Raw genomic sequence first — 27037 nt, forward strand, 5'->3', positions numbered from 1 at the left:
CCCACGTCAGGCTCTGTGCTGACAGCTCGGAGCCTGCTTTGGATTCTGTCTCCCTTGCTCTCTGCTCCTCCCCTGTTCACACGCTCTCAAAAATAAAGATTAAAAAAAATAAAAGAAATTTAAAGATAGAATTACCATGTAATCGAGTAATTCCATTACTGCCCAAAGAAAATTCTAATTGGGAAAAACATGCACCTGTATGTTTATTGCAATATTATTTACAATAGCCAAGATACAGAAGCAGCCCAAGTGTCCATCGATAGGTGAAGTGTGGCATATCCATTTGATGGAATATCACCCAGCTGTAGAAATGAAATCTTATCTGCAACAACATCGTGGATTCCACTTAGGTGTGGAATTTAAGAAAACAGACAAAACAGACTCTTATAAATTTAGTATTTGCCACAGGGGAGGTGGGGGGGATGGGCGAAATAGGTGACAGGGATGAAGCATACACGGATGAGCACTGAGCACAGAATTGTTGAATCACTAAATCGTACACCTGAAACTAAATGTTAGATGATCCTACTTGAATAAAAAATTGAATCACCATGATGTACACTTGAAACTAATAGGATGTTCTGTGGAGTTTTTATACTTTGATTTTTTAATTGGATAAGTTGCCAAGGTTAGCAAGTAAAAATTCAGGACCCCAATTTTGAGTTTTGGATGAACAACAGGTTTTTTTCAGCGTGCACTTACCCCATTACATGCAACTTATACTAAAAAGCACGGTCTTCCTCTCATAAGATTCAGCACCACCCACCCATTGCCAGGGGCCCTGTCTCGTTTTTCCTCAGTTGGACTTCTTGCCACCTGGCCTGGTATGTATTTTTGGTTAGGTTTATTTTTTCAATTATTTTTGAGGGCATGCACACATGTGTGAGTGGGGGAGGAGCAGAGAGAGGGAGGGAGACACAGAATCCAAAGCCAGCTCCAGGCTCAGAGCTGTCAGCACAGAACCCGATGTGGGGCTCAAACTCATGAACTCTGAGATCATGACCTGAGCCGAAGTCAGATGCTCAATGGACTGAGCCACCCAGGTGCCCCCAAGTTAGGTTTTCGTTGTGTGCCTATCCGCCCTGCAACCCCATGGCCATAGGCAGGTAAGTCACCTTCCCTTGAGTCTGGGTTAGAGTCGGGGGTCAGCTGGAAACTGCAGAACGATTAACCACCACTGTTGGGGCAGTGACCCTGTGTCTTGGACACAAAGAGCAAGCAAAGAAAGGAGGCAACGCTGTGTACCCATCCCTGGTTTCCCCCAGCTTTTAAAGACCTCTGTATTCGCTTAAGCTGCCCTGGCTGGTTCCTCCCCACTTGTGACCAAAGGAATCTTGTTAGCAATACAAGGATCCCAGAATCCTATTTAAGTTCATAACCTTCTTTCCCCCCATTCTGATCCAAACCTCGGAAAGCAAACTCCTTCCTTATGCCCACAGGTCATGCCAACTGCTTATTTCGGGATTCTAGAAGACTCCTCTCCAGAACTGCTCTAGAGTCGCCTGGGTGACAAAACCAGTATTTTACAGGTAGAAGCTTAACATCAGAACTTTTTTAAAGTTCCACTTTCTAATTGCAACCAGGATCTAGAGCATCATGTGGAAAGTGGCAGAGCTGACCTGGGACTCCTCCAGTTTCGTGACCAGTGACTGTCTTCCTAGCACAGCATCCTGGAGGCTCCTTATCTCTACCATTGAGGACATCCATCATGATTGTCCAGGACTACGGAGGACAGCCGCTGTGATCGTCCAGGACCAGGAGAGAAGCATCTGCTTTTGGGATGATGTTCTCCCTCGACAGAAGTCAGGGTCTCTTGCTTCCAAGGACCGTTAAATTCCAGAGTCATTCGTTAATCCTTCATACTTTTGGAATCTGTCCATTTCCCACCTCCCTAGAGCAAACCATGGACATCTCTTGCCTGGACAAGTTGGAAGACTTTTTTAAATATTTACTTAGAGGGAGTATAGGTGTGAGCTGGGGAGGGACAGAGAGAGGAAGAGAGAATCCCAAGCAGCCTCCACGCCATCAGCACAGTGCCCAACACAGGACTTGAACTCACGAACCAGGAGATCATGACCTGAGCAGAGATCAAGATTCAGATGCTCAACAGACTGAGCCACCCAGATGCCCCGAAGGCCTCTTATTGGGTCTCTCTCCTTCCACTTCAGGGACCCACACACCCTCTATCCATTATTCTAATCGAAGCCAACATTGCCTTTAAAAATGGTTGAGGAAACACTGTGGCACATCCAGACAATGGATTGTTCGGCAATAAAAATGAGCTATCAAGTCACAGACAAGGGGAAAGAAACCTCAAGTGTGTATTGTTAGGTGAACAAAGCCAGTTTAAAAAGGCTATGTTTCATAGGTTCCCAACTCTCTGACATCCTGGAAAAAGCAAAACTGTAAAAACAGCAAAAGCAGTTGCCAGGGGCTGGGAGGGAAGGGAGGTGTGTCACAGGGGAGGGGGGTGGTTCCCAGGGCAGCGAAACCATCCTGGGGGACACGTGACATTCTGCATTGGGTAGAATCCATAGGAGGTAGGACACCAAGGGCAAGCCCTAATGTAACCTTGGACTTCCGTCAATGCTCTGTCAACACTGGTTCATCAGTTGCAGCAAATAGACGCATCCAGACAAGACGTTAACAAGGAAAGCGGGGACGGAGGGGTACTGGGGGGATTCTCTGCCATCTGGCTCAATTTTCCTGTAAACCTAAAATTGCTCTCAAAAATTAACGTGTATGGTGGTTTATACATATGGATTATTATTCAGCCTTATAACAGGGACATTGACACATGCTACAAGTAGAGAAACCCGGAGAACTTTGTGGCCAAATTCAGAGACAAATTGAAGGGTAAGGGGTGGGGTTAATACTTAAGGGGGACACAGATGGGTGTTCAGGCACTCACCGTGGAGAGAACTGATGGAGTCCCTCCCCTCCCCAGGGGCAGCTTACCTAGGACAGATGTTTCCAGATTGCTGATTCCCAGGGCTTCTCACACCATGTGAGGGCTTTTCTATCCCTAAGAACACCTTCAACCATTTCCAACCTTGGAGACAGTCTGGGAAGTTTAAACCTGCCTGTTAATTCCCGCCTCCCTTCTCCCTGGAACCCTCCTCTCCTGTCCGTGCAGAGAAAAACAAGGGTCCCAAAAGTGACTTCTCTGCTCCCCGAGACCTCACACCAGGAGCCTCGCACTCAGCCTGCTCCCCTGTGCCCATCTGCTGAGGGAGAGGGAGAGGCCAGCGGCTGTGCCGAACCTTCCTGAGAAAGGTGCCCGGATACTCACACTGCTAGTGATGCCAGGGGACCGGAGGCAGCAGCTGTCGGGTGGCACAGAAGGGAGAGAAATTCAAACCTTCCATGTTCCACCAGAGTCTGGTTAGGACAAACCCGGAGTTTTCCTTGCTGGCTGCCATCAGCCCTGCCATCTACCCCAGATTGAGCCAGACCCCCTCTCCCCTCCCCCCAGTGTCCCCTACAGCATTGCCCCTGGACGGCAGAAGTTACCCGTGCCGTAACAAAAGATGTGCACGGGAGTAATTAATCCCCCCACAGCCAAACACGTCACTCACTCACTCACACACACACACACACACACACACACACACACACACACTCTCTCTCTCTCTCTCTCTCTCTCTCACACACACACACACACACACACACACACACACTCACACACACGGTACCATTCTGGGCATCCATTTGCTCCACTAGGCCAGGGTGAAAAGGCAGAATCAAGCATCCATGGAATTAAGGCTTTTGTCAAGTCAGATTTCCATACGTCACTCCAGGGGGAAAAAAATGCCTGGAATTTCGGGAAGGGTGGGGACTCCTATCTTAATTTTATACTTACAAGGAATCATCGAACAACAAAACCCTTTGAGAGACTGAATGAGGTTTCTGAGCATCAATCTCTACCCGGACATAGGGCCTGGAGGGTTTGGGGGAGGCAGTGCCTGAACGAGACACACCGCCAAGATGAAGAGTGAGAAAAAGCTAAGAGCCCATCTGTCTTGCCTACAAACTACCAGAAGCACAAGGGTGTCCCAACTAGTTAAGGGCTCTGACAGACTGGTTTCCTGAATTCCGGAATATTTGACAAGCCCCATAAACACACCACGCTAGGTGGGGAGACAGAGCAGCGAATGCCCTCGGCAGCAGGGATGCTGCTCCCCGGGCTCACGAGCTAGACAGCACCACCTGACATCGAAGAAGCGCGTGTCACTTGTTACATTGCACCTGTCACAGGCGCCTGCTACCGAAGCTCTGGGGACCCGAAGATGGTCCCCCCAGCCCCGACTCCCTCCCCGCATTCTTACAACAGCACACACCCACCGCCCCCCGTGAGAACGCAAGTCCTACCTCGCGGGACTTTTCAGGCACGTGGGATGGCGTGGCCCCAACCTGGAGAGCATTTCCACCTGCTGCACACTCTGGTTTCTGTTGCCCTGAATGCCTGCACCTTACTACCCGTTTGCCCTGAGGTTGCCTTTAGCAACTTTCTTACTTGCTGTTTAGCAACTGCCGAGCACTAAAAACTCCAGATAACCAACGATGGATGTTGGATATAAATAGGTTCTGAAATCTTGTGAAAACATTTTTTGGAAACTGCTTTTCATTAGTAACGTTTCCTCAAACTACCTCTGATCACTACACATGGTGAGTAAATGACTACCAATTCAGCCTGGGTCAAGGCGGGGGACAGACCTGGCTTCTAGGTCCTGGGGATCTGGGTGCCGAAGCTACGTTATCAGGTGTTCGCCTCCCCGAGGCTGGCTCCAAGCCCAGCAAGAGGATTCCCTGGAGTGCAATTGTCAGCAGGTGCAGCAGGAGCCCCGGATGGAAACCTCTCTTCATCCTGAACACCAAGCAGGAGGAGCAGCAGCAGCTGGGAAAGGAGGTTCCGGGAGGGTGACCAGCCCTCGAGAGCCAGGAAGGGTGGGTGGGCACCCCCAGCACAGACTGGGAAGGAGGGGGTGGGTGGGCACCCCCAGCACAGACTGGGAAGGAGGCTGCGTCCTCCAGGGAACACCGAGCAGCCCTCACCGGCATGTGGGGGAAGAGTGAACCAGATAGCAGATGTTCACAGCTGCGTTCAGTTTCTCTCGAACAGATTTTCTTTCTCAGGTACTTGTAGATCAGAGAACAGAAAGGAGCTCGGGGTTGGGCTGTTTGTGTCGTTTCGGGGTCAGCGAACAATTTCTACTTTCTTCAGGCAACAGGAGGTTGGGGGAATCTCCAAAGTGGAAGGTAGAAGAGGAACATTCTAGATCTGTGCACACAGGTCAGAGGGGTTGCTGTTGGTATCCATGCAGCCAAGGCACAGCCCCTCTTGCTCCTGGTCACCGTGACAAGAACGAACCCCTTGATGGAGACGCTGTGTACGTGGTGGCCTGGTTTCCACCACCAGATCGTATCCAGAAGCTGCACCAGCCGACAGGAAGGATACATGTTAGCAGGTCACTGCCTTGCCCAGGGCTGGTGTCCCCTCCAGCACAGCCACGCTACATGGTCATCCAGCCATGGGGGCAGGGCTGCACAGAGCACAGAGCTTGCTAGTTTTTACTTTTGAGAGCGAGCCAGCTCACAAGCATGGGGTTGGGGGAAGGTGGAGAGAGAGAGGGGGTCCCAAGCAGGCTCTACACTGTCAGCACAGAGCCCAACACAGGGCTTGATCCCAGGAACTGTGAGATCATGACCTGAGCCAAAATCAAGAGTCAGAGGTTCACAGCAAAATAGAGGGGAAGGTACACAGGGTTCCCATATACCTTCTCCCACACATGCACAGCCACCCCCCAGTCAACACCCCACCAGGAGGGACGTCTTATGACTGACAAGGCCACATTAACACATCACCACCCAGCCTCCAGAGTTTACATCAGGGGTCACTCTTGGAGGGGCTTCACTGCCTTTTGAAGGATGTTCCATCACTGGAGTCCCACAGCCTCTTCAGACTGGCTTTTCACGGAGTAACATGCATTTCAAGTTTCTCTGTGTGGCTGGGCAGACTCACTCCTTTTCAGCCCAGGAGATTCCATCGTCTGGAGGGGCCACAGTATACGCACCAATGGAGGGGCATCTAGGTTACTTCCAAATCTCATCAGTTGTGAATAACGTGCACACGTTCTGTGTAGACAGAAGCTTAACCCTTTGGGCAAAAAGGACAGCATTGCTGGGTCACCAGCCAACTTCCCAGGGAAGTGTATTTTTCTTAAATTTTTAAAAAATTTTTTTCGACATTTATTTATTTTTGGGACAGAGAGAGACAGAGCATGAACGGGGGAGGGGCAGAGAGAGAGGGAGACACAGAATCGGAAACAGGCTCCAGGCTCTGAGCCATCAGCCCAGAGCCCGACACGGGGCTCGAACTCACGGACCGCGAGATCGTGACCTGGCTGAAGTCGGACGCTTAACCGACTGCGCCACCCAGGCGCCCCTTCTTAAAGGAATTTCAAAGCAGATTTTTAACAGCCTAGGTTTCTATACGTTAGCAGGTGGACACGTGGCCACACTCCCACAAACTCCCGACAGGTGGGGTTCCATCACTTGTATACGTGATGAGGTCTGGGGAGGAGCCACAAGGTGAAAAAGTCTGGGACTTCTGTCTGGCCTCTTCCTATCTGTCCTCTTGCTACACCGATGTTCATCTGAAGTCCTGCAAATGTAAGACCATTGTCACCTGTCCCCCATCACACCCCCTCTGAGGCTCTGATGCCATCTGCCCTGGCTCAGCACACCTCAGAGGCTCCTCCTGCCCTCGGGAAGGTGATCCCCTACCGTTGAGATAAGACATCTTCAGTCCCCAAGTGTGCCAAGAGCAAGCCACCCACGAGGCCCGGTGGCTGCCATGTGGCTTCTGAGGGACAAGAGGTGGATGCCTCAGAATGTCACTTGTGTCATCCTAAGACACCCAGGCGCTAAGGCCATCATGGGGCTGGGGACAGGAACAGTGCCATGGGACAGGCAGAGCACATGCATGCAGTTGGTCCTGGGACTACTGGCCAAGCCCGATCTGCTTCACTGGCCGTGGACCAAACAGCAGGCAACCCCAGGCCCTAACTTACTTGCCTAGAAGGCAGGGATGGAAAATGCCCATTGGGGGAGTTGAACTCACGTGGGCCCAGTAGCTTTCCCGCAGCTGTTGTGACACAGCCAGGTGTTGGCGATCTGCAGGCGGCCACAGTCATGAGAGCTGGCACATTCAAGAGCCTTAGCACGGCTGGTGCATCTCCCGGGATTACAGAGCTTCCTGGAACCAACACGGACCCGAGGGACGAAGGACAGGGTGGGAGCCCTAGTTCAGAGTTCACTGTAGTCTCATGAGACGATGGTCCTGAATGTGAAAGCAACCCTTTGGGCCAGCAGGGAGTTAGCACACCAAGGTTCCTGTGTGTGACACACACACATGAGGATATCTGAGCACGTGACTGCATCTTGGATTTGCATTACCCGGGGAAATCTCCGTGTGTGTGGGCTCTATATTCGAGCAGGTGATGTATGCACAATGAATTGCTTGCAGAGGTAGGTGAATTGGTGTAGATGTGTGCAAGGTGTTTGTGCATTAAGCCTAGTGTGTTACTACATGCATGTGTAAACCTACTTGCAGGTGCACACACATGGGTGGCATATGCACGTTGTGAGGGTGTGGTGTGCCCGTGCCTATGGTGTCAGTTGTGTGTGGATGTGCCCAGTAAGTGTATCTGCGGATGTGTACGTGTGTGGATTTGTGTATTATGTGTGGTATGTTAGTACGTGTAGGTGTGTATGCATGTGTGTACACGAGGGTGTGATGCATGTGCATATACAAGCTGCACAAGCTACACGCACGTGCATGTGTTTCCCTGGTCTAAGATGGGGGACACAGCAGCTGGGAGTTTGACCCGGGGACTCAAGCCCGCCCGCAGGCCCGAACGCTTCCTGCGCGTCCCTTCTTGGGATAGGGAGGGATTGGACAGCACCCCCCCCCCCCCCGGGTCACTGTAGAGACAGCACACAAGGTAGAGCCTGGAGCAGAGGCTCATTCCAGAGCGTCAGAGTCCCTGACGTCCAAAAACGCCTTTTGTTTTCCAAGATCCTCGGTCTGTATCCAGTAATAGCATTCTAGCTTCACCTAGAGTTACTGGTACATTAAGAAAATATTTCAGTGGAATTACTCAGAGGGTTGGGGTCTTGGATTGCATCCTACGAAGACAGGCAAGCGTATGTCCTTTGCTAACCCAGGGCCCGATCTGCAACTATAACCCGTTGGGCAAAATGTATAGACCCAGCCCAAACCCAAAAGAATTTTATGGGGGTGCACCGCTTGGCCCTGGGGACACAACAGGCTTGGGTAAGAACGTCCACGTACAGGGAGCAGCTGAAGTTCCTTTACATTGGGGGGGGAACCACCAACCAGCCCACACATGCATGATCTAAGTCAATCCACGTGTACCTACAGAAAGGCACACCCCAGCAGCGGGCCCAAGAACATAAAGTACATCATTCCCAAGGGCACAGGCTGCTAAGAGGCAGAGGTGGGAGTCAAACGGACCTCTAGTTTCTGCCCCTACAACATGCACAGGCTCCCTCTAGCAGGTGGGAAACTAGGCTCCTGCAGTAGACTCAGGGTCTCCTGCATCTTCCTCCAAAACAAGCCCCAGGTCTCAAACGAGCAATGCAGTCCTAGGTAACTCCTTTCGGCTCTCTGGGTCTGTTTCTTCAAACCAGAAGCTGGTATCGATATGCCACCTACCTGATGGAGTACTTAATAGAGGTGCACAAGGATGCCAGTTTCATGGCCTTGACCTTGGAAGGGAAGGCAGCCAACAGCCAAAATCCTCCTCCTCTCCCCTCACGCCGAGACAAGTCAAAGCAGGGACCCAACCACCATCTCTGCTGAGCCCCCAGAGGCCAGAGCGCCCCCACACTGGGGGTGCCCACCCTCACCCCGTCTAGGCTCCAGGAACCGGTTGCCCGAGAGAACAAGGTCAGGCTGAGTGGTCCTAGCCGAGGTCCACCTGCCCCGAGACTCCTCTCCTTTGATGTCCGGTCTCAAGAGCAGCCAAGTTGGAACAGACCCTGATGGGGTTACCACCTCTGCTATTCTGCATCTCACCTACTCACAGCTACTCACAACTTCCCCCGTGGTATCTCTGTTCATGATTTAGCTGGACTGCTCTGAATCAGTTTAGCCAGAACAGAAAAGGCAGTGACACTGCCCTTCTCTCCTGATTCAGCCACTTGGCATCATCTTCCATTACGCAAAAGTTTCTCATTCACAACAGAAACACAAGGCAATCGAGGACACTTAGGTCAAAGCCCCCCCCCCAACCCCGATAAAAGTGCAAGTCCTCTAAAAAAAAAATATTCCCAGGTAGTTGGAAGTAGGGCAAAAGAACATGAAAGTGTGGCATTACACGCACATTTGTGAGTAAACACACACATTTCCAGGCACTGCTGAGCACGGAGGCAGTTGAGTTCAGTTCCGAGCAGCTCTTGGAAAAAAGATTGTTGGGAGGAGATCAGTGAATTGAATACTAATTTTGATGAAGGGAGTTTAAGTTGTGGGGCGAGGTAGGAACTGGGGTGGGTGGAGCCTCTTCCAAAGCAAACCCCGCGATTCCAGGACATGATACGCCCGGTCCACGCGGCACTTGGATCTTGCATTTAGCATCTTGGTAGGCCAAAGAAATCAAAGCATTTAAACCAGAATTAGCAGTGCCTGGGTGGCTCCGTTGGTTAAGCATCCGAATCGATTTTGGCTCAGGTCACGATCCCCCAGTTAGGAAGATGGGTCCTTGCATCAGGCTCTGTGCTGTCAGGGCAGAGCCTGCTTGGGATTCTCTACCCCCTCCCCCTTGCACACACTTGCGCTCTCTCAAACTTTCGTAAACTGGAATTAGTCCGGAGCAATTTCACACTGGATGAACCCCAGCACGTGGGCTAGTTCTTGACTTCACGTGAGCTGTCACACCTTGGTCTTTCAAGGAACTGAAATCAGGGATCCTAACACCCATAGTTTGGAGCAGGGTCAACAGACCTATTCTAGAAAGGGCTGGAAGTGCACATCCCAGTGGGGAAGCGACCAGACAACACAAGCAGGCATGGCTGTGTCTCATGGTGCTATGGCCACAGAACGTCCACGTGACAGGGTTCTACTTGAGGCCTGTAGATTGCTGACCTCTGATTTAGGAAACGGCTCTATTAATTTCCAAACTCGGATCCTGACCGCCAAGGTGCAGGGCGAGGCATGCAAATTTCAGAACAGCAGAGGAGAAAGGGATGACCAGCTCTGCCCAGGGGAACGGGGGAGTTTTGCCGTAGAGTAGGGTTAGCGTGGGATTCAGGATGGGCTCAGCAAAAGGGAGATGGTGCGTGAATGGCTCAGCAAGCTATACTTGCTGCCCAGAAGGGTCCATGGGATCCTTTAAAAACGGGGATACCAAATCTATCTCCCAAAATATTTGACAGACACACATCCAGGGGCTTTGAGAGCAGAAATCAAAGTGGCAATGAAAAGCTGGATTTCCAAGTCCAGGATAGTCTGGGGACAGTGTCAGCCCCACTGACAAGGAGGTGACTGGGCTAAACCGCCAGGAGGAGAAGGGGGAAGCCAGCAGGGCCAAATGTCCGCTACCCACGGGACCAGGCTGGAGACCATCTAGCCTGGTTCTGGAAAAAACCCTGTACACGAATTCTGAGTTATACAGAGTTGACAGTCTTATTTGCTTGCTTACCTGCAGATTACAAAGGGCACCTGCTTGTGAATTATTTGTACCAAGTGGTTCTGCACAGAGGGAGATGGTGAGAACCAGAAGGTCCACGAGACCTTTCTCCAGCAGCCAAAGGCATAACGCCACCAAAACACGTGTGCAGCCACCCTGCAGTGGACAGACACCATCCTCCTCGGCTGGCACCATTCTAACTGGAGCCAGGCCAGGGCAGGCGTTAAGTACTTTGAATGCTGTACCCGACACAAAACCCTGTAACTTCAAGATGAAGGACCTTGGAACCAGAAGCTACCTCTTCCTAATCCCTGAACTTCAGATCTCACATGGGAGGTAAACAGCTCTGTGCACTGAACAAGGAGTCAGCATCTGACTCCAAACCTCCTGTTTTTAAGTTCTTATAATCTATTTGTGTTCTCTTTTTGATGAAATGAATCCTGACTGGTATAGCAGAGTCACAAAGCCCTGGGCTACCAATGATCTTCCCAGGTTGGGTGGGGGGACAGTTCTCATTGCCGGGAATATGGTTCACATGGGCACAGGCATCACAAACATCAACAAGACCTCGGCCCTGCTATTTCCAATGCTGTCAATCCTCCCCAACACACTAAATGATCCACATTCATCCCTCATTTTTTAGTATTTGAGAGCAAGACAGAGCACGAGAGGGGGAGGGTCAGAGAGAGGGAGAAACAGAATCCGAAGCAGGCTCCAGGCTCTGAGCTGTTGGCACAGAGCCTGACACAGGGCTCAAACCCACCAACTGTGAGATCATGACCTGAGCCGAAGTCCCTCAACCGACTGAGCCACCCAGGCGCCCCACATCTCTGATTTTTAAGGGGTGAAAATCACCAGGAGATTGGACAAAATCACCCAAGTCGCACATCTTGTAAACAGTGGGCATGGGTGGGTTCATCCATTTCTTTTCGTTGGGCACCCTCAGTCTGCCAAGCCTTGCACAGAGCCCCGAGGGCAAGAAAATGGACATCAAGCTCTGTGCTCAGATCGGGACAGAGGCACACCAAGAGATGTGGAAGTCAACACGGAGCATCACCACTGTATAATCTCCAAACCCCTGGTTGCTCAAGGGTGGGGTCTGGGTCAATCCACTTACCAGTAGCCTGGGGCTTGGTGGACAGAGCCCAGGAAAGAGCTGGTGTGTCGTAGGACAAAGAAATACACACAGATCTCAAAGACCCTCCTGGCAAGCTCTCGGGAAATAGTCATAAGGTTAAATAAAGCGAAAGAAACATGGCTCTAAAACTCTGTCACGCTATGTGAGCAGGGTTGGTGGAACTGGGCCTTGCATGCAGGATGGACGTGATCACTCGACCTGTCCAGGCCAGAGACGTGTAAGGGGTGAAGCAGATGCAGAAACCTGCAGATAGTTCTAGTTTCCATTTAACTGGATCACCTGAGAGCACAATACCAAAATGCCCCTCTTTCAAAGAAGATTTTTGCTTTAGTCTTGTTACTGATGGATGTGTCTAAATATTGGAACAAATGGGAAGCAAAAATACCACTATTTTTAAACAGACATACACCAAACCGAGTGCCTTGCACCCCCAGGATCCTGGAACAAGAGAGGAACGATAGCCAGAGTTGCAAAAAGTAGGACATTGAATGTTTATATTTAACAAGCTCTTGTGATAGAAAAATAAGATAGTCCCCAATTGTGAAATTCCCAAAATAATTAAAATGTTGGAAAAAGTTATTTATAGTACATCCCAAGCAGTAGTTAGAAGCTGGTTTAAGTATTTGCACGGAGTGGTTTCTGTCATCCCGGTTAGTGCAACCCTGAGACCAAACGTATCATCATGTGTCGGTCACAATCTACATCTTCAGACATCTGGGAATGGGAGGTCCCCTAAAATAGGTCCCTCTAACCGTCTTCATTTGGTGACAGGCTTTATTCTCTGTAAACAGTTCTGCAAATTTTAGGTCTCTTTACTACTGGGATTCTGAAAAGAAACTGTAGGTCCAGATAGGTGCTAAATGTTATTCACTGCAATGACGGAAGTCTGTAGAAACGTCTGGGGGCAGCCACTCACTCTTGTTTACTGATGTAGGAAAGGGAAAACGTGGAGTTTCCCACCAGGCCACGTTATGGGCAAACACGGAGCTGTAACTTACCTGCTACCTGACAGGCTTGCTTTGAGCCCCAATCAGGAACAACCCTCAACCAAGCTCCGGGGAGAATGAAATACAGGTGACACACACTGAACACAGGATGATCTTGTAAAACCTTATGGTTTTTAGATCTTTATTGTTTAGTCACCCAAACAGAAAAGAGAAATCTAAAATCTTTTTGACCCGAGTTTGGTAAAGATGTCTTAGAGAAGATACACCAAAACCAGGACTCATTTGCTAAATTCCCTACTAAGAACTTGAGTTCCGCAAGTTACACCGTTCAGAGCATAAACAGGCCTCCAAGTGGAGGAAAACAGAAGCAAAATTGAAGAAGGGTTTGTATCTAGTCTATTAAGAACTCTCAAAACTCAAGAAGAAAACAAACTTCCCAATAAAAAGGGCAAACTGTTTGGGCTTTAAGTAGGGAAGCTGCAAACAGTACAGGAAAAACGTTAACATTAGGCATCAGGAAAAGAAGTAAAACCATGAGACAATACCACACACCCAGAAGTTTGTGTTGTTAAAAAAAGAAAGCGCATAGGAAGGCACAGGGTCACTGAAACAGCCCTACATTGCTGGTGTGTGTGCAAGACAGCATGCCCGCTTTGGAAAATGATTTGTCAATGTCCTAAAGGTTTAGCAAGCACCTGCCCTGTAGCCCAACAATACCCCAGAGGACCAGAAACCATCAGGTGTTCTTTGCTAAATGAACAAGGGTGCAGTGTTCAGACAGCGGACTATTCCTTGTCAACAGAAAGACCCACAAAAATCAGACCAAACCCCTTGACTAAAGCTAGACTCAAGTCTCCACAGTGTAGAATTTCATTCCCGTTACTCTCTGGGCTCAGGTTCAACTTCTAAGGACACAAAGAAGCTACGGGCTAGGGGTGGAGTAGGTGGTGAGGGAATGTGGGAAGAGTGATGGGACTTTTCTGTTTGATTGTGGTAGTGGTTACGTAACCATATATGTAGGTCAAACAGAGCCATACACTAAACAAGCGGACTCCCATGGATAAACTACAAAAACATTAAGATCCCCTCCAAAAGGAGAGAGATTTCAGGCAGGGGACTGGTGGGACAAAGAGGAGGGAGAAATGAACGTCATTGATTCATCCTGAGGGAAGGAGGGAAGAGCCCATGTGCGTTGACCCAGAAAGCGCAAAGTCAGCACGTGCATCCCCAGCCAAGGTCCTAGATCTCAAGGCCATGTGCAAAGCTCTTCTCCCTAAACCCAGATTTCTGAGCTTCACTGGCCAACCCCTGCAACCCTGCCAGACATCTGCCAAAGTGCACTTTTCTACCACTTGTACTTTCTCTCAATAACTTAAGTTTTTGGTCAGCTCAAACACTAAGACCCTGTAGCATACATTTCACAACTGGTGTCACTAGTGGTCTGGCATTTAACGGTTCCATTAGATTGTCATACCAGTATACTCCTCACTCAGACCTCGGCTGAGGTGAACCCCTTTGCTCATAAGGAGCCCACAGGGTCATGGCGCATTGGTCCGAAGGGATTGTAGGCTTTGTCCACACCCCATCACTCACCCCTGGGTGAACGTTCTGGCTCTCAGCACGTTCAGCAGTTCTGAGAGCACTGCCTGTCTAGACAGGCTTATCAGATCCGTCTCAGGCGATTAAAGCCACCCTCCCAGGGGTCTGATTAGCGTTATCAGATTTCAAGCAGAACATGTTCCTGACATGGGAACACACACTCAGCTGGTGAAGACAGACCAGGGACAGAAGAAAGGTTTCCTCCGCTCAAGTCCGTGGTAACCTCACTGGGAAAAGAGGACTCACCCTGAGCAAGCAATGGGCATACTAGATTGTTAAAATGTAGTATAGACTGAAAGTATCAGAGGGCTTCAGGGGACAGTGGTGAGCCAGGAAGCACCAAAAGGGGCACTGTAAAAAGGCAGGGCTGGGACTCATGGGGAGATGCGAAGATCACCATGGTTGAGAAGCACAGGATTAAGAAAACACAGACCAACACTTCCCCCAAAACACAGTCTGCCTCGCCATTCCTTCCCCCCAACCCCCAGCCAGAAAGCAAGATCAGCGATGGGTTTGTAAGAAATGGTGGCAGAGCTACATGGGGAAAACGTGGTTTTATGCCTCCCGTTGTCCCTTGCCTGTGTCACACAAGCAGACAGGAAGAGCAAAGGGCAGTACGGACTTTGGGGCTCATGTCCAGATGGCCATGGCCTCATCCCCGCCATTACAGATGTCTAGTTACATAGGATTCCTTACAAAGGCCTTCAGCACGAGAATCACCCCTTGTCCACAGCCAGGTTCTCAGGCACTTCTTGGTTTGGGACATTGTCATCTCTTTGGCAGGGATAGGTTTCACTCTGAATCTTTCAAATCTTCCCAGTGAAATACACCAGCTATCTCGCCTGCCTGTACCATTTTCTTAGGGAAAATAGAGAAGTCGTGACATGATGTTTTGGTGACTAAGTCAATGATAATAAACACCTTCCAAATATTGGGACTTTTTTCATTCCAGTATCCCCAGCAAAACCAAGGACTTGGAAATCACATTTAAGTATGGGTTGCATCAAGTCAGTTTATTTTGGTGGTTACTGATGATCCATCGTACATGTAGTGAACACGCTACCGTTTTCTGCAATGCTAGTGGGTTGTGATTTAGTTCCTAAGTCATTGCCACAAATGGATTACTCACGTTTAGACCTCATGGGACAAAATTATTGAACTTTCTAAATTAATTCACAGATGCTAATCTTCACGAATATTGCATGGGGACCCTGGAGAGGGAGGGGAAGAGAAATTTGTATGTACAGAGGGTCATTTTTGCATTCTTTGACATTTAAAAGTCACAGTACTTATGCCCATAGTATGCTGCTCATCAGAGTGCTCTTTGAGGAAAACCCAAAAGTGACATTTACTTATTTGTACTTTTCGCTTTCATAGCTTACATGCATGATGCATAATTCATGCCACAAGTCCTTTGGATCAACAAGAAGTAATTCAGTTTATCCCCTTCCAATGCAACTTCAAACACATATGACAAGATGTGTGGATCTGTGGCTGGGTGTGGATGTGGGGAAGGATACAGTAAGCTAGACTCAGTATTTCATTTTGTTCCTTTTGGGAGTCTTCAGAACTTCTCATTATAGGAGAGTCTTGATCTATTTTCTTTGAAATAGATTATTCATTAGTAAGCACAGACATTGGCATTGCCAGATAAGAGAAAATGAGCTAAAGATAGCTTTCTCATGTACTGAAATTCCCTTGCTAATCATCTCAAAAACAATTACTCTTTTACTAGGAGTGTTCATAACTGAACACTCAGTGTGCTTGAACAAGTTTAACAGTTGAATGTTTAAGTCAACAAAATGGCCGAACAACACTTTTCTGTTTCCCTCAAGTCTGCACCCCCACGTTCACGGCACCATTGCCTACAACGGCCAAGATGTGGAAACCATCTAAATGCCCATCACCAGATGAATGGATAAAGAGGTTGGCACTCATAGAAATAATTGAATGGTGGTTATGAGGGGAAATGGGGAGATACCAAAGGGAGAAAACTTCCAAGTCTGGGGATCAAATGTCCAGCACGTGACAACAGCAAATCTTACTACACAACACAGACCTAAGTTTGCACCATAAAGAGAAAAAGGTTGGTATGGGAGACACATGGTTAATAGTTGACCAAAAAAATAAGATGAACAAGACCCGGAGTTGGGAAGGCTCCTGACCCCCTAAGACACATCAGTGAGCCCTAGTTGGCCCTTCCAGGAAGTGGAGGCTGCCCAACCCCACAGGCTTCAGCGGCTGAAATTCGTGATTTGTGTACACACCAGTGCTGTGTTTAATACCTTTTCTCTTGAGGAAAAAGGACTTGGAGTCATGGGGGCTGTGGCACACCTTTGCCTAATTCCCCTCTGTCATTAGACAGAAAAGCTGGGTCCTCAGAGCAAGAAAAGTGGATTCTTAGAAGGCAGGAAAGAAACACCTGCTGAGGTGTATGGGGATTTTCTGCCAGCCAAGCATCCCTCTGCTCAGCATCTACCCTGGGAGGGGAGCTCCGTTAAACCCTGAAATGAAGGACACTGAGTTCTCTGTGTTTAAAAAAAAAACCAAAAAACAACAACAAAAAAACAAGCAAGTCACATATGTTAGAAAATAATATCCCACTGTGTCTGGAAGGACTGGAATATAGAAGGAGATACAGCATCCCGAGCGCTTACCTTCGGAGACCGCTGCGATTCACAAGTGTAAATTCTCTGGTTAGTTCCTGTTAGTTCTCTCACGTTCACTCTGAGTAGAAGCCCTGTGCTCTTCTTTCCCCCTAAAATCGTACCATAAGCATCCTGTGCACGACGAAAATCTTTGACATTTTGATTCGAGGGGTTTTCGTTCACCAAATATCGTAAGATTATTTTGGAAAAAGCTGCCAAGTAACAACTGAGCAACGATGTCTGTGATTTGATTATCCACATCCAGCACCTTCTTTCTGCCCCAGTGTGTTCCTGTAGATCCATTCCACAAGGTGAGGTTTCCAGAATACATTGGGGGACATGAGGCATAGAGCAGGCTTGCACCCTTGCGCATAGCTTAACCTCCACAGCCTCTAGCCACGATCCTACCATCATTTGTGACCCCAAAACATTCCCAGACTTCAAATGGATGCCGCCATCTTGTGGGATGGCCAGGTTGCTCCCCACCACCACCCTGCTGGGCCCACCCACGGATGGGTGCTAATTTCGCTCTCAAAACAACAAAAAGTTTTTAGGCTTCAACAATAAAGCTGATTCTGACCGCCACAGCCCCTTATTATGAAACAAGATCAGTCTTTGATAATGCTATCAAATCCAGTTTTAACGGGGCGCCTGGGTGGCGCAGTCGGTTAAGCATCCGACTTCAGCCAGGTCACAATCTTGCAGTCCGGGAGTTCGAGCCCCGCGTCAGGCTCTGGGCTGATGGCTCAGAGCCTGGAGCCTGTTTCAGATTCTGTGTCTCCCTCTCTCTCTGCCCCTCCCCCGTTCATGCTCTGTCTCTCTCTGTCCCAAAAACTAAATAAACGTTGAAAAAAAAATTAAAAAAAATCCAGTTTTAAAAAAACGGTTCCCACCCGGCTCTAAGCCCCTCACCCAGGTTAATGGTTTTGCCCTAAAGATGTGGTTGGTAAAACTAGACAAATGGAGAAACAGAGGCTCAAAAGCCACGTGATCTCAGAACACACAGTTTGTGAGGAGCCCAGACCGAGGCCAAGGCACCTGCTGTGGGGGGTTCCCGATCTTGTCTGGCTTGGAGCATCAGCCTCCGGGAGCCACAGGGCTGTGGCTCCTGGGGCACAGCGTTCTTACCCCATCACCACCAGCGCTGGTAAAAGCCAGCCACATGTCACTCCTAGTCTCTTAGCACAAAGTTCCTCTTCCGTGCAGAAGACCTCTAACAACAGTACCTTGTATTTTATGCCGTTTCCCCACACAGTTCCGGGTTCCCGACTACGACCGGGTTGGAACCCAGCACCAGGCAGCACGCTGCAAGGCATCTCCTTCACCACCGGGAAGACGTGTACCTTCAGGAGCAAACGGACACACCGTTGGACAGCGGTCTGGAGCCCTAAGGACCACCAGGCAAAGCTTGGACTTCTTTGGAAGCCCCAGGTTCCACCTGCAGAGATCGTCAACCACCTCTGAGGGGAGGCAGACAGGGGTCTAAGCACCCCTCTCCTTGTAACACACCCCCAGGTGGAGAACCACATCCATGAGAGACCTCCATGTGCAGAGCAATCCACAAGATATTGGGACATTTATACACCGCTGTCTCCAGAAAAAAGCCGAGAAGTCCACGGTTAGTCTGTCCTCCTCCCTTTAGGAAGTAGATAAGGAGCCTGGAGATCCTCCCAGAGAGGAAGACTATGGTGTCCACATGGGGAATGTGCCACATGAAGGAAAGTGGGCAGTGCAGGGGGCCCCCAACTTTCCCCCGGCACCGGGGGACAGGGTGCAGGTGTAGCTGATCAGAACTGGTTTTTACATATATATATTGGGCTATTTGGGGAGCTTGAGAGGCAGAATACCCCCAACTCCCCCCCAAAAGCGCCCATTCTCTACTCCTCAGAACCTGTGAATAGCTGTGTTACATGGAAAAAAGGCTTGGTGGATAGAATGGTCCAGACCTCGAGATGGGGAGAGTAGCTGATTACCCACAGGCGATCAGTGTAACCGCGTGAGCCCTTGAAGGCAGAGAACTTCCTCCAGCTCCGAGCAGGAGAGGGAAGTCGGGTGTGCGGCACGAGGGGGACACAACAGGCCCTCACGGATCTAAAGACGAACAAACATTACCTGGCAGGCAGCCAACGGGGAAACGGGGACCCCAGCCCCACAGAATTGACATCTGCTAATTACCTGAACCAGAGCCTCCAGGTAAGAGCCCAGGCCGGCGATTCAGAGCAAGCAGAACCCCCTCCCCCCGCAGACTTCTGGACCACAGAACCGACTTCATCAACCCACGTTGTTGGAAGTCACTACGTTGATAGCAGAAATAGGAAAGAGTAGGGCAGGGGCAATGACCAAGCTTTACCGTTACCACCCAGAGCAAGATGAATGCAAGCAGGCTGAACCCTCCCACGAAGGCATGTGATAAGTCAGGAAACGTTGTTTCATCCCTCAGAGATGTGGATGTTGGAACCACAGAGCATTCCAGAAAGCACTGGGTTATCTGGAAGGAGTAGGGGAACGGCAGGCCCCCGATGCCCCCCATCAGCTGATGAGGCTCTCAGGGAGGAGAGCGATCCATGAGTAGTGCAGGAAAAATCATCATTTCACGGGGTTCTCCTTTGTCCGGAATTTAGTAACAGGTTCCTGGGAGTTGAGAAAAATGTTTCATTTTCATTGTTTAAATAGGAAAAAAAAACCCCAAACCCACCAATCTATATGACAAGGACATTTTTAAAGTCTAATTTAGTGAAAGTTATATGAAACGTGTAGAAAATCACTTTTCCCTAGTAGTGTGGATCTGAATTCTTTTCTATTTATATGCAAATGTCATATGCCCAAGCCTCTTTTAGGCTTTACAATTTTGAAATATTACCTATTTCACAAACTTTAGATTAATGAAGTCCTGATAAGACAGTGAGGGCTTTCAGACAGCAGTTGCTGGAGACGTGTTCCTAAAATAAGTTTTCTAACGTATTTCTTTGCTCTGCGTAAAGGCTACGATGAGCAATTCTTAGATGTAATTTTTTTTTCTCCCCACATTACACAAAGCACGTGCTGATCCTCCAACTAAACGTTTAAGCTTAAAAATCAACACCGGTCTCACAGAAGCAAATCGAACCCACTGACCCCTCCGGCAGCTCCTGGATGGACCTACAAAAGTCCCACCCCCGGAATGAGCTTCTGTTCGAGAAGCCTGGTCTTCCTCAGCATCCCCCTGGGTTTTATTGGATTGCCTGAATTTTAACCGTACTTAAGGTCCCCCTAGAAGACAAGCGCATAATACAAGTCAGCCAAGTTACTGAAGTACACTGAAAAATTATAGACCACTTTGGTCCATGCAGAAGGATAGCGTGTCAGAGTGGCTATTTGGAGAAAGTTTGCCTTAGTTTTAACTGGGGCGGTGCGGGGGCAGGGTGGGGGGTAGGAAGCCCCACTGAATATGGCTTTATTTCTGTTTAAGGAATGTGGCTGGAATATAAACCATGGAGGGGGGGGAAGCCCCAAGCCTCTGCCTGGTGTTCCTCCTAGATTTTCAGATTCCCAAGGGGCAGGACAGAGAAGGGCCAGCACCTTGCTGTAGATTCGCACAGTGGGAATCCAGCCTGGTCCCTTCCTACAAGAGGATCTGGAGAGGGGCCTCCTGGAGCACAGGTGATAAGGCAGCTCACATGGGCTGGTGGCTCACGAACATACATCTGGGTGCCCGACACCTTCATCAGAGACTGTTTCAATTTATTCCGATCCACGTGAGAAAATCTCCTCCCTTGTCAATATACGATGCATGGTTGAAAAGGTACTGTGATGCTACAAAGGTTTCCCGAGGCTGGGAAGGGCTCCTCCTGGCAGGTAGGGACAGGTCCTTTCTCGTGGGTTCCGCTGTCCATACAGGGATTCCCACAGCCCCTGTGAGGAGCTGGGGTACAAACAGGCACTTTAAGCATAAAGCGGGGTGGCAGGGAGAGGCAGGGAAAAGCAGAATTCAGGCTCTACCCCCAGAGCGGTTTCATCCAATTCCTGATCTGGGGTCCCCATCACGGTGAGCAGAACAGGGTCTCACGTGCCCCCTAGGCTAGATGCCACGTGCAAATGCTCTCGCCCCATCCTTGGAGCCCTAGCCCAGGTGTGAACTCAGATCATCAAGTAGGATTGAAGGTCACGCTGGATTCCTAAAGACTTTCTGGAACACAGGTGCACAGCATTAGACGGGAATCACCGATGCGTGTGGTTATTTAAGCACCGGACCTCATAGACGTTGCAGAATATAGACCCACAGACCTCCTCCTCAAACTTTTGGGCCAGATCTTTCACCACCCAAGAATGTACAGGAATGTAGAAGGCGTACGTGCTCTCTGTTCCCGTCTTCTGTGAGGGGTGGGGCGGCACCCCACAATCCAACACTTGCTTCTTACTATAGGAAAACGCGGCCATCCTCCAACCAGGACAAAGCCCATCAGAGGCTTGCATTCAGATCAGGGGTCACTGCCAAGTTTTGAAACTGAAGCCTAAAACAAAAAACCCTCTGGTTTCTGAGACTCGATTCCATGATCCGTTCCCCATCTGTGGACAGGAAGGGGAGGGCGGAGTCCTCGCTATCCTAATGGTGCCGTGGGAAGGTCTTTTCCGGGTAAAAACACCCTCTCCTCCGTGGGCACCACATCGCAGACTTCAGCATTGTGGCTCAGGTTCTACTGGCAAGTATTTACTTTGCTGTGTGAAAACAAGGGCAGAGGAAAGACCAGCAGGCAAAACCTAGATCATCCTGAAAACAACGTCCCATTGAAAATGTAAACGCAGACTCAAATTCAAGAAGTTGATGGAGCAGCCTCCCTGACCCCATTTGTGCTTGGTTTCGGGTGAAATCAAAACCCATTCTTGGCTTCTGACCACAACCCAAACAAGTGATAAAGGCCCTGGAGTGTCCCTCTGGGGCATCACACCTTTGCGTGATCAAATTCACCACTACCTGCCGGAGAATATCTATCCTTAAGATTCTTGGGGAGAAAAACTTGAAAGGGTGGTGTTTCCAGGCCCGTGTGCCACAGACGGTGTTCCCCCTGCCCCTCAAAACTGGTATCGAGCCTTAATCCCCCCAAGGTTGAGGTATTAGGAGGCGGGCCTTTGGGAGGTAATCAGGTCAGGAGGGGAAGGTCCTCATGCCATGGGATTAGTGCCCCCTGGGGGAGAGGAGCGCTCTCTGCAACAACGAAGAAAATGGCCGTCTGCAAGCCTGGCACACTGCCCTCACAAGAACCAAGTTCTCTGGACATGAACACCCCACCCTCCAGCTCTGGGAGACAAAGGTCTGCTGGTCATCCAAGTTCATGGGATTTTGGTAGAGCCCTGAAGCAGACTAGGAGAAGGGGTTAGAGTTGCATTTATGAACTAAAGCCTCTAAGCAAATAGTAAGTAGGGTTATCAGATAGGAGGGCTTAGAGAATAGTAGATATTCTTTAAAAACCTTTCAAAAACTGTCCCATCGCACTGGGCAGGTGACCCCCTAGGCTTTCTACAACTTTCAGAACATGCTGAGGTTTTGTGACACTGAGTTCCAGACATCACAGTGATGGAGAGCAGGGGGGCCACCTCCCATTTGTGGCACAATACACAAAACTCACCATTCACGACATTTAGTGCATTCGCAATGTTGTAGGACCATCATCCCCACCATCTAGTTCCAGAATATTCTCACAGCTCCAAGAGAAACCCGTACCCACTAAGCAATGACTCCACATGGTTTCCCTGGAAACCACTTGCCTATGGTTTGGTCTACTCTGGACATTTTGTGCAAATGGAATCCTAGGATATATGCCCTTTTCTTATTTCATCGAACACCAACGTGTCAATACTTTGTTTTCAGAATCCTATTCCACTGTATGGACAGACCACGTGTTCATCCATCTCTTGATGGGCATTTGAGTTCTACCATTTGGTTCCTGTGAGCAGTGCTGCTCTGAACCATTCATGTATAAACCTGCACACTTGTTTCCAGTTCTTTGCAGTGTAAACCCTAGAATGGGGATGTAAAACATGAAGTCACCATATGAGCCAACATTATTGAAGAATCAGCACATTTTTTTTTTAAACTCCTGTAACTGAGTTCTTTCCTAGACCAGAAGGCAGCAACAGTTGGCCCGAGTGTCAGCTACGTGGGACCTGCCAAGTCTCCCACTCCAGAGGAAATCCTCAAAAGATTCTGGAGCAGAGCTGTGTCTTCCCATCATACTCCAGTAGACACGTAAACGTCTGATCAGCCATGAGAGTAAGTTTCTCTCAGCCCAATGCACTGCAGTTTAAGGAGTAGTTCGGAAGGGGAAGGGACAGACACTGAACAGTTAGCCCCTTAGAACAAGAATCCCCATCACCCAGCATGGCAGTGCCCACTAGGACTCAGGAGCAAAGGTGAACTTGGGGCAGGGTCATCAGCACTCAAGATCAAGAAAGATTTCCTATTTAGAAGCCAAGAAGGAATTGGCCAAATGGAGTGGGGAGGGCTGGTGTTCCAGGCAGGAGGACAGCAATATGCAAAACTGGAGGTGAGAAGGAGGTCCCTGCTTTTGTGGGACAGTAGATATTGGCGGTAGATCCTAAAAAGCACAGAGAACAGTTTAAAATCAAGGGACAAGAGGCAGATGGGCTAGAATAGCAACATGGAAAGTATCAAAACCAGCTTCTATAGATTTAGGGACTGAGGTTCAGAGCAGTTATCTCCCCATCCTGTGGGGCAGGAGACCAACCTTTACTGCTGAGAGTGTTGCATCAAGAACAGGAGGTGTAGAGCTAAGTGGGGGACCATGCAGCCATAAAGATGAGGCCCTTTCATTTCTCACTCTGCATGGCTTCAGCGTGGCCTCTTCTCTTCCTAGGAGATTCAGCTCCCTACTAAATGTCATGGGTACCACAGTCAGGGTTCTGAGCTATAATCATGCCCAGGAAGGGAGCTGACTTCCCTGAAGACCAAGAAATTCGGCCTGGCAATGGCAGCTTCAGGTCATGCCCTGCCTGGCATCCTGCCTATGGATTTCCCATTTACCTAGCCGTCCTCTGCCCCCCCCCTCCCCCCAGCCATCATGCAAGCTAATTTCTCGCAAAAAACCATCCTAACGGACGTCTCTTTATGCTTCTGGTTTTCCAGTTGAGCCCTGACTGATACACTGAAAACAAATTCATCAAAGTGACACTGGGGAGCTCACCGAACATCCATCATGGATGCATTGAGAATTATAGATGGTCCCGAGTGGGCCCCTGCCACCCTGGCTAGGCAGCCTCATTTGGCACCAGTGCTCTCTGCCCAGGGAGCTGGCCCCACACCCTCAAAGCACCTGCAGGAGTCACAACTGGACCTCCTAGCCAGCTGCACTGGATGCCTGCCCCACCCACCAGGTTGCCTACAGCTATTGCAGCCATACTGAGGGACAGACCTGCATGCCAGTGAGTCTGCAGCACTCATGGCCCAGCCACAACAGGAGGATGCATGCAGTCCCTATAGAGGGCATCCCTGGAGCACTTGGGAGGCCAGGGGTTTACACCCCACAGGACAGCTTCTGCATAAACCCACTTTTTCCAAGACCTGGAGGTATAACCCATCTCCATAATAGAAACAAACAGGCAAAATGAGACCATTATGTTCCAGAAGATGACAAAACCTCAGAAAAAGAACTAAGTGAAATGGAGATCATCAACCTACCAGATAAAGAGTTCAAAGTGGTGATAATGAAAACCTCACTGAACTAATTACATAGAGAACTTCAACAAAGAACCACCACCAATCTGAGCTGAATACGATAATGAAAATGGAAACCAAAGGGAACAGATTAGATGCAGAAGAATGAGTCAGTGATCTGGAAGATAGGCTCATGGAAATCACACAACTGGAATAAGAATTTTAAAACAATAGTTTAAGGGGCCTGCCAGACAACCTCAAGTATACTAACATTTACATTTTAGGGCTCCCACAAGGAGGGGAGAAAAAGGGACAGAAAACCTATCCGAAGAAATAAAGGCTGGAGATTTCCTTAACCTGGTGAAGGCAACAGACGTCTGCATCCCAAAGCAGAGAGTCTCAAGCGAGAGGAGACCCTCACAGAGACACTGGAATCCAAGTATCAATAAAGAAAATCTTAAAAGCAGCAAGAGAAAAACTGGTTACAGGACAAGGAGCCACCCATAAGACCATCAGCTGGTTTTTTCAGCAGAAACTTGGCAGTCCAGAAGGAATGGCAGGATACATTCAAAGCGCCTAAAGGAAAACTTGCCATCAAGAACACTCTACCCGGCCAGATTATCACTCAGAATTGAAGGAGACAGGAGACCAGCAACAGGTAAAGGAGTCCACCACCGCTAAACCGGCTCTGCAAGAAATGTTAGAGGAACTAGAGAGAAATAGAAGGCCATAATACTACGAAAGAAACATCCCACTGGTGAAAGTAAACATAGGGAAGGAACACACACACCACCTACACAGCTAGTCTGAAGGTTAAACGGCCAGTAAAGTCAAGCCATCCAGACGCATAATTAGATCAAGGGACGCACAAAGATGTAAAACAAACAGGGTGTGGTAAGAAGAGTAAAAATGGGGTGCTTTTACGACACACTTGAACATTGGAAACCATTAACTCAGTATAGACAATACTCAGTATACCTAGGATGTTCTAGATGGACTGCATGGTAACCACAGACCAAACGTCTGTAAGAAATAGACAAAAATTCAGGAACCCAAGCAGAACACTCAAGTCATTAAATCACAAAGAAAGGAACTACAAAAACCAGAATTTTTTTTTTTTTTAAAGGCAGTAAGGACCTATCAGTCATTACTTTAAATGTAAGTGAACTAAATGCTTTAAAAGACTTGGGTGGGCTGAATGGATCAAAAAAACAGACCCATCTAGAGGCGCCTGGGTGGCTCAGTCAGTTAAGCATCTGACTTCAGCTCAGGTCATAATCTCACAGTTTGGGAGTTTGAGCCCCACGATGGGCTCTGCGCTGACAGCTCAGAGCCTGGAGCCTGCTTCGGATTCTGTGTCTCCTCCTCTCCCTCTCTGCCCCTTCCCTGCTCATGCTCCATCTCAAATATAACATTTAAAAGTTAAAAAACAGAACCCTCTCTACTGCCTACAAAATACTCATGTCATGTGAAGAGAGGGACTGAAAGCAAAGGCTGAGAAAAAGATTTCATGGAAATGGAAACAAAAAGCTACGGGAACAATTCTACATCACACAAAACAGACTTCTGAAACCAAGACTATGGAAGGAGGCCTGGAAGATAGAGTAGGAGGACCCTAAGGTCACCTTGTGCCTTGGATACAACTGGATGCTCACATGTGTATAATTGACAGAGAACATGATCCAAGACCTGCTGAACAAACCCCATGAGTAAAGGGAAGGAGGAAGGAAAGCGGAAGAGGCAGTGCAGGAGCGAAAGGCACCATGGCCATCCACGGTAGAGACGGAGCCTGTGGCACCGGGAAGGGTGAACGACAGACCATCACACTGAGGAGCCCACGTGGGGAAGTCAAATCACCTTCACTTATGGCTTTGAAAGTGAGGGAGGCCAGATTTCTTAAGTTCTTCCAACCAGTGGGAATTGAAACCTGTAATTTTATGAAGACATTAGGAAGCTGAGTCCCCACCCTTCAGGAGATCAGATGACAAACAGCCCATGAAGACAGAGCACAGAAGCAGCAGTTTGACAAATGTCAGGGGGCAGATGGAAGGAAGAGTTATTCACTCATCTCAGAGCACGGCCTGGAGAGACAGGGGTCACGGAGAAGCCCCTCCAGGAACGAAGGAGCTGGCAGGCCCCGTCCCCCACTCTAAACGTGACTATGTACAGGGACCAGCGCAGTGCCCACCAGAGGCCTAGCTTGCTTACACCAAGCCCTGCCCCCCATATTTGGGATCTCCCTTTTCCAGTCACACTTGCCTCATTGCCAACACCACGGGGCCCCTTGTGCAGAAGACTAGCGCAAACCTGACCACCTCTTCTTGAACCCCTGCGTTTGGCAGGAC

The 27037-nt window shown here is 49.1% G+C and overlaps 1 long non-coding RNA gene across 24 annotated transcripts in view; it reads right to left on the minus strand.

The window, feature by feature from the left end:
* Positions 1-25: 25 nt before the first annotated feature.
* The window catches only part of LOC123381121, a 69079-nt gene continuing 42067 nt past the window's right edge, over positions 26-27037 (minus strand). Inside the window, exons 2-7 of one of the 24 annotated variants that reach the window (XR_006587685.1) lie at positions 18271-19675; positions 9411-17335; positions 7124-7395; positions 1407-6664; positions 196-322; positions 26-85 (exon numbers count right to left, since the gene is read on the minus strand). This is a non-coding gene — a long non-coding RNA (uncharacterized LOC123381121). Of the gene's footprint in view, positions 86-178; positions 6665-7123; positions 7396-9410; positions 17336-18270; positions 19676-27037 lie in introns of those variants that run through there. The other 23 variants (XR_006587691.1, XR_006587690.1, XR_006587681.1 and 20 more) reach the window with 23 other exon arrangements.

Source organism: Felis catus, chromosome D3 (assembly GCF_018350175.1).
Source record: "Felis catus isolate Fca126 chromosome D3, F.catus_Fca126_mat1.0, whole genome shotgun sequence".
Classification (NCBI taxonomy): domain Eukaryota; kingdom Metazoa; phylum Chordata; class Mammalia; order Carnivora; family Felidae; genus Felis; species Felis catus.